This window comes from Notothenia coriiceps, unplaced genomic scaffold (genome assembly GCF_000735185.1).
Source record: "Notothenia coriiceps isolate Sejong01 unplaced genomic scaffold, NC01 NC01_scaffold00006335, whole genome shotgun sequence".
Lineage (NCBI taxonomy): Eukaryota > Metazoa > Chordata > Actinopteri > Perciformes > Nototheniidae > Notothenia > Notothenia coriiceps.
The window spans coordinates 51,953-57,817 of NW_011339036.1; the positions used below are offsets into that span (position 1 = coordinate 51,953).

Here is a 5,865-nt window from a genome sequence, read left to right on the forward strand (position 1 = left end):
CTTCATGCACCGTAAGGTTTTGAAGATCAGCACGGTGGTTTAGTCACGCCTCCTCGAACTATTACAACTGTTTTTCTACGAGGAGTCAGAACTCAGACCGGTGTCAAGCGCTTTAGCGCCTCAATGGGATTTGGGCTTTAAAGTGCTGCGCGCACTGGGTAAAGCTCCTTTTGAACCCATTAAGATCAGGTTCCCCTGAAGTTTTTGTCAGCCAAGTAGCTCTGCTCTTAGCCTGACGTCAGTGCTAAAAGGGTGAGTGACTTGTCTGCTCTCTCGGTGGTCCGTCACTGTCTCCAGATCTCAAGGAGATGGCAGCTCGATCCTGTATTGCGGCACCGAGACGCGTTTATGCCAAAGGTGATCACAAGCTCTTTTAGTCAAGAGTGATAACCTGGGGGCTTCTTTCCCCTTCACACATCAACGGAAGAAGCCACTTCTCATCTCTCTGTCGCCCGTGCGTGCCGCTGGCAGGCTATATTGGCACGCACGGCTGCTTACACAAATCCCAGCGTCTGTTTGTACATTATAGAGAGCGCTCATTAGTGCAAGCCTCTATCTACATAGCGCTGTCACACTGGCTATGTGAGGCGGTGGTCACGGCGTATGTTCCGCTGGTTGATCCCCCGGAGAACATTAAAGCACACTAGCACAGGGAGTTTCAACCTATCGGCGTTCGCACGAGGAATGACAGTCGGAAGACATGTTGCATGCTCATCTCTTGGTCTTCACACCCTGTTCTTTTGAGGCGCGAGGGATTGTTCCCATTCCTCTCTGACACATTCATACTGAATAGCCTGTCCAGAATGAGATCAGTCGGAGGTTTTTAATTGGCTAGCCCTCTCTCCTGGCTGTAGGCACTTAGAGAAGCTGCCCTTTTTCCCCTCTCTCGCAGACTCGGTTCTATCTTGTTATTAAACGACAGGTAGCCTAAGTAAGCCTAACCCTCGATTCCCTGATGGAGAATATTCATTTTTTAAATGCTTATATTTCCCTGGGAATGTGATGCTCCCATTTACGCCGGATGAAATGGAATGGGTTAGTTAAACTAGTAGGTTGGTTTTGTGGCTTCTGGTAATAACGGCACGGCAAACCAGTGGGGCGTAAGACTACATCCTGCTTCTTCGGCTTAACCAATAAGCGATAGCCCGTTAGCAGGGAGCGAGAGCCTCTATACGATATAGATGAGGGTTACCGATAAGGTAACCCAGCTTCATGAGATGAGGCCGCAGCCCTCTAAGGTTCGGGCCCCACTGGCTCCGTGAATAGCTGAAGAAAAGCTGTTTGTGTGGGAGTAGATGGTAGGGCCTACTTCCTATTTATACGGAAGTGAGCCCGGAGGTGGGGCCCACGTCATAGGTGGGCGTGGATTAAATCTGTCAGTGCTGCACACGTGCAGGAGGGATTACCCAATAGCGATAGCCTTAGAGGGCTGCGCCTATACTCATAGAAGCTGGGTTACATTACGTAACCCCAGATGTCTTTTATTTTGAAAAGTGTTCCCCCTCCCGGTTTTTCTGTTGCTCCTGATTATGTTCACCTGTTGCACTGTGTTGTCTCCTCCCCCCCCCCACCTGTGTCTAATTGGTTGATTAGGGTGTGTGTGTAGGCTCTGTTTCCCTGTCTGTTAGGAGGCTGGTAGTATGTGTGAGATCCTTGTGGCTGCAGGCTGTGGTCAGGGAGAAACAGCAGGATTGAGGCTGTGTGTCATATGTTCATGACTTAATAAATGCCAACACCGGGTTGTATTTTGGATGTTCTGCCTCTGCCTCCTTGCTTGGTCGTGCCGCTCAACGGTCAGCTTCATACTCGGAACCGAGTTTTGCTTCCCAACTCTGCCACTGTGCTACGCGTCCTGCCCGCCCCGTCTAACAGTACAAAAAGTGGGGGTCCTTAATCAATTTTTTATTATTTTTATTATTATTAATAATAACGTTTGCATAGACATTTTTCAGGGGCGGACTAGCCATCTGTATAATTTCCCCGCAACGAGGCTCCCCCTTTGACAATCCACTAGCGCAGTGTTTCTCAAACTTTTTCATACCAAGGACCACTTAAGCAATAAAAAACACTCACGGACCACCTAACTCCACAAATATCCCAAAACAATAGGCCTGCTTACCCATTCCAATAGTATATAACAAATTACAGCCTAATATTGACAGCTTAACCTTCTCTATATCGCCTCGTTCACACATTAAATCAACAATACAAATACAACTAGATTGTATAAGCATTTAGTTCAAATGCGATTTAAAATCCTCTCAGGTTTTACACCTCTTATTATGAAATGTAGACTACATTTATTACGAGTTTATGATTTGATTTTGGCTACTGAGAGACATATTGCAAAAGTAACCGCAATGTAGTACAACCACAAAAACACCCTCCGCGTGGATTTCAAAAACAACAATACACCAATAAAACCTATGGTCGCAGACCCAAGTTTAACCTCTCTGCGAGGCCTGCATGGTCTGCTTACAAAAGAAAAAGAAAAAAAAACGTTTATGCAGCCGCCAAACCAACAGGCTCTGATCCAAAAACACCCTACGAGCTTCATCGCAATGTTCATGGCGAGATGCATTAGATTAATAATCTCTTCTGCCCTCCTCAAACACATCTAAAATCTACTTTCAGCCATGGATAAATGTTCATAAAATAACACATTGTTTAGTCATATGCTGTCTTGAAATCTAAAAAACAGCATTCGTTTTTCTAGAACAGATCAAATCGCCTGAAAAGGTATCAAACAAGTGGCAACATTTTGACGAAGGTGTTGCCTGGGCTATATAACATGCAATCGAAAGATGAAACTTTGAACTCGCTCCATGCAGGAGATAATTCCCCGCGGTCGGAAACGAAAATTAATTCACTAAGCTATAATACTTCAACGCCTTATTTTGGCAAAGGGGGAAGGCATGTAGAGGATGAAGAGGAGGGCCAGCACCGAACCCCCTAGGGGGACGCCTTGGAACACCGAGGAGGCAGTGGTAGGAGGTGGCAGTTGTTAGATTTGAATAAACTGATGTCTGTCGGTGAGGTAGATTTCAGCTCAGGAGAGGCAGTGTCGGTGATGTTGAGTGATGATTCGAGGAGGGAACAGGGCAGGAATGGGCGTGGTTGATGGTGTCGAATGGGCGGTGAGGTCGAGAGGGTAAGGATGCTCAGCGGCTGCCCCCCGCGCGGAGCGTGTCAGAGGAGAGGAGGAGGTGGCGTTTGTGATTTCAGAAGAACTGTTTTTGCGGTGCGCTCCGCCTGTTGATCGGACAAACCGGATTGAAAATGGCCCTCAAAAGAGGGTCCACTGTCGAGCTGGGAGGTGGGGTTGCAGTGTGAGGCCAATTGACACGTTCAAAAACGTAGAATTTTTGACAGAAAGGGACCGATGTCTGAGATGGGCCGAAGTCTGCGACACACACCCCGGATCCCCAGCGTGTGAGTCGCAGGTCTTTTAGACATCGGGTTTGACAGGGCAGCCAGTTTGAGATAGGGGGAACTGATCAGGATCTGAGGGAAGGGAAGTTACATGATCGGTGGTCGATGAGCTTGGCGAATGGGCAGGGAGGCCTCTCTTCTAACAAATTGGTGGGCGGCATTGCGGGTCAACGGTGCAGGTGTGGAGTTTAATTCGCAGCTCATAGAAGTCAGACGAGTTGCATGGGGTCAGCAGGTGGAGAAGTGGGAACAGGGGCTGTGAGGTGAAGGGAAAGGGAGCCAGGAGGGGAGGTGGGGGTGCTGATGAGTGTGTCAGATTGCTGTAAAGTGTTGCTGATTTTGTTTGGAAAAAATGAGAGGAAGGAGTTGGGGCAGCCTGTTCGGCTGGTGGAAGGATGAGGGGCATGTCAGCCAGAACAAAACCAGGGTTTAGAGAAGATTTGCTGATGGTGGGAACAGACCGCTTGGGGTTGCTGGAGGCAAAGACTGAATGAGTTGTGAGTAGTAATTGAACTGGGCTGCTTTGAGTGTGTTTACTGTACGCTGGAGATAGTCTTTGTAGATTTGTAGATGACTGTTAGTGTGGTTTTCTTGTGTTGGCGTCAAGTTGATGTTTCCTCTGATTTCATTTGGCGGGAGTTCCGGGTCTACCAGGGGGGCGGAATGTATGAAAGAGAATGGCTTTGTTTTTGTGGGGGCAGTTAACTATGAGACAGAAAGGAGAGGGTCGGCTGTTATAATAGTCCACAAGTTCAGATGGGTTTCATAAAATGGGGGTGGGGGGCGGCAGACATCTTGCAGGTAATGGAGGCCAGCTGATTGCTGAACGGTGAGCATGGATTTGAGATTTCTGAAAGGTTACTTGTGGCGTTTTTGCTTTTGGGCGGGGATGGGCCATGTTGATGTCCATGAGATGCGCTGGTCGATCCAGAGATTGGAGATTTGAAGGCTGGACAGATGATGGATCGTGAGACCGCTAAGTGGAGCAAAGACACTCGAAATGTCAACCATGAATGTTAAAATCAACCATAAAGAAGGAGAAGGCAGAATGGGATACGGCAGAAAGCCTGGTGAGGGATGTCAGGAGAGGTCGGAGAAGAAAGGAGGGGTTTGGCCTTCGGGGCGACGGTAGATGATGGCTGTGACCGGGCAGTGGGACGCAGAAGTTTGAGATCAGGTGTTCAAATGAAGAAACCATCAGGGATCGGGGATTATGTAGTTTTTATTTGCCTTCCTGATATGCAGCTATACCACCTTCGTCCGCGTGCAGGTTTTGTCAATGTATGTGAATCTTGCTGGGCGTGATTTATTTAAAGAAAAATAGCGTTTCGTCAGATAGCAGAAAGTCCAGGTTATGTCTTGTAATTAATTAAATTCAGGAATGTGCCTTTTATTGTGGAATGAGGCGTGTGTTGAGGCGCAGTGCTGGCTCGAGGTGACAGGTTGCATTGGGGGGTTGTTGTGGAAGCCGGGACGTGGAAAGGAGATTTGTCAGGAATTCACGTTTGTTTGTTGTCATGTGGCCGTAGTGTGGCGTGTGACAGGACGGAATGGACGGGATGGAGGTGGAGAGCGGGACATTAAATACAAAACTTAACGGCCCAGAGCCGTACTTGTGGAAGACGGCGTTTGCGGAGTATTCATTATCCTGCGGGATGTCCATGGCAAGTCGCGGAGGCAGGCGGTTATTAAAGGAGTGGAATCTGACGGGAGTAGTAGCGGCGCATGATCGCGGCTGAAGTGGGGGCACTAGCACAAGCTAGGCCTGATGCTGGGGAACCGGGCCAGGCAAGGAGAGGGAGGTCGATGAAGCCGTGGAAGAAGGAGCGGTGTGTATCCATCCAGTTATAAATCAAAAGATAATCCAGCAGCATATCAGGAGAGATTAGCTTGCCAAGTGGTTTCCGGAGGAGAATCGGTAGGAGGGGGCTGACAGGCCTGGTGGGGCAGAGTCCTAACCTACATTATCAGACAAACATGGGTAATGATTAGGAGGCAAGCTGAGTTATTATTTGTTAAAGTCTTTGCAGGCTAATTCTGTTATAGCAGTTCTGTCATCCCAGTTTACTTTAATACTATTTGTTAAAACATTATTGTTTCTTGCTGATGTGGAAATATTCATGTATTTAATTTAAATGAAAAAAAAAAGGCAATTGTTAGTTTTGTTCGCCCGAAAATTCCTGCTTTAGTTGGTTTACCTTGTTTTTTTCTCGCAAAAGCACCGATAAGAGTAGTGTTTAAAAAGAGCCGACCGATAAGCCGGTATGCGATAAAGTAGTAGTACCATTAAAACCTTAACGCATACCCATCCCACGTGGCGAGTGTGCAGCCGGACCCGCCTAGTGGGGAGGGCTTTCCCCGCCCGTTCCAAGGCCCATGCTGTAATGCAGGCTCACAGAGCCATCCTGGTGCAGGCGTATCTTTTGGAGAGAG

The 5,865-nt window shown here is 47.9% G+C and overlaps 1 protein-coding gene across 1 annotated transcript in view; it reads left to right on the top strand.

Moving 5' to 3' along the window:
- Window positions 1-5,865, top strand: part of sspo (SCO-spondin) — a gene marked incomplete at its 5' end in the record, with an annotated part of 102,981 nt that overhangs the window by 48,388 nt on the left and 48,728 nt on the right. The window lies entirely within an intron of this gene.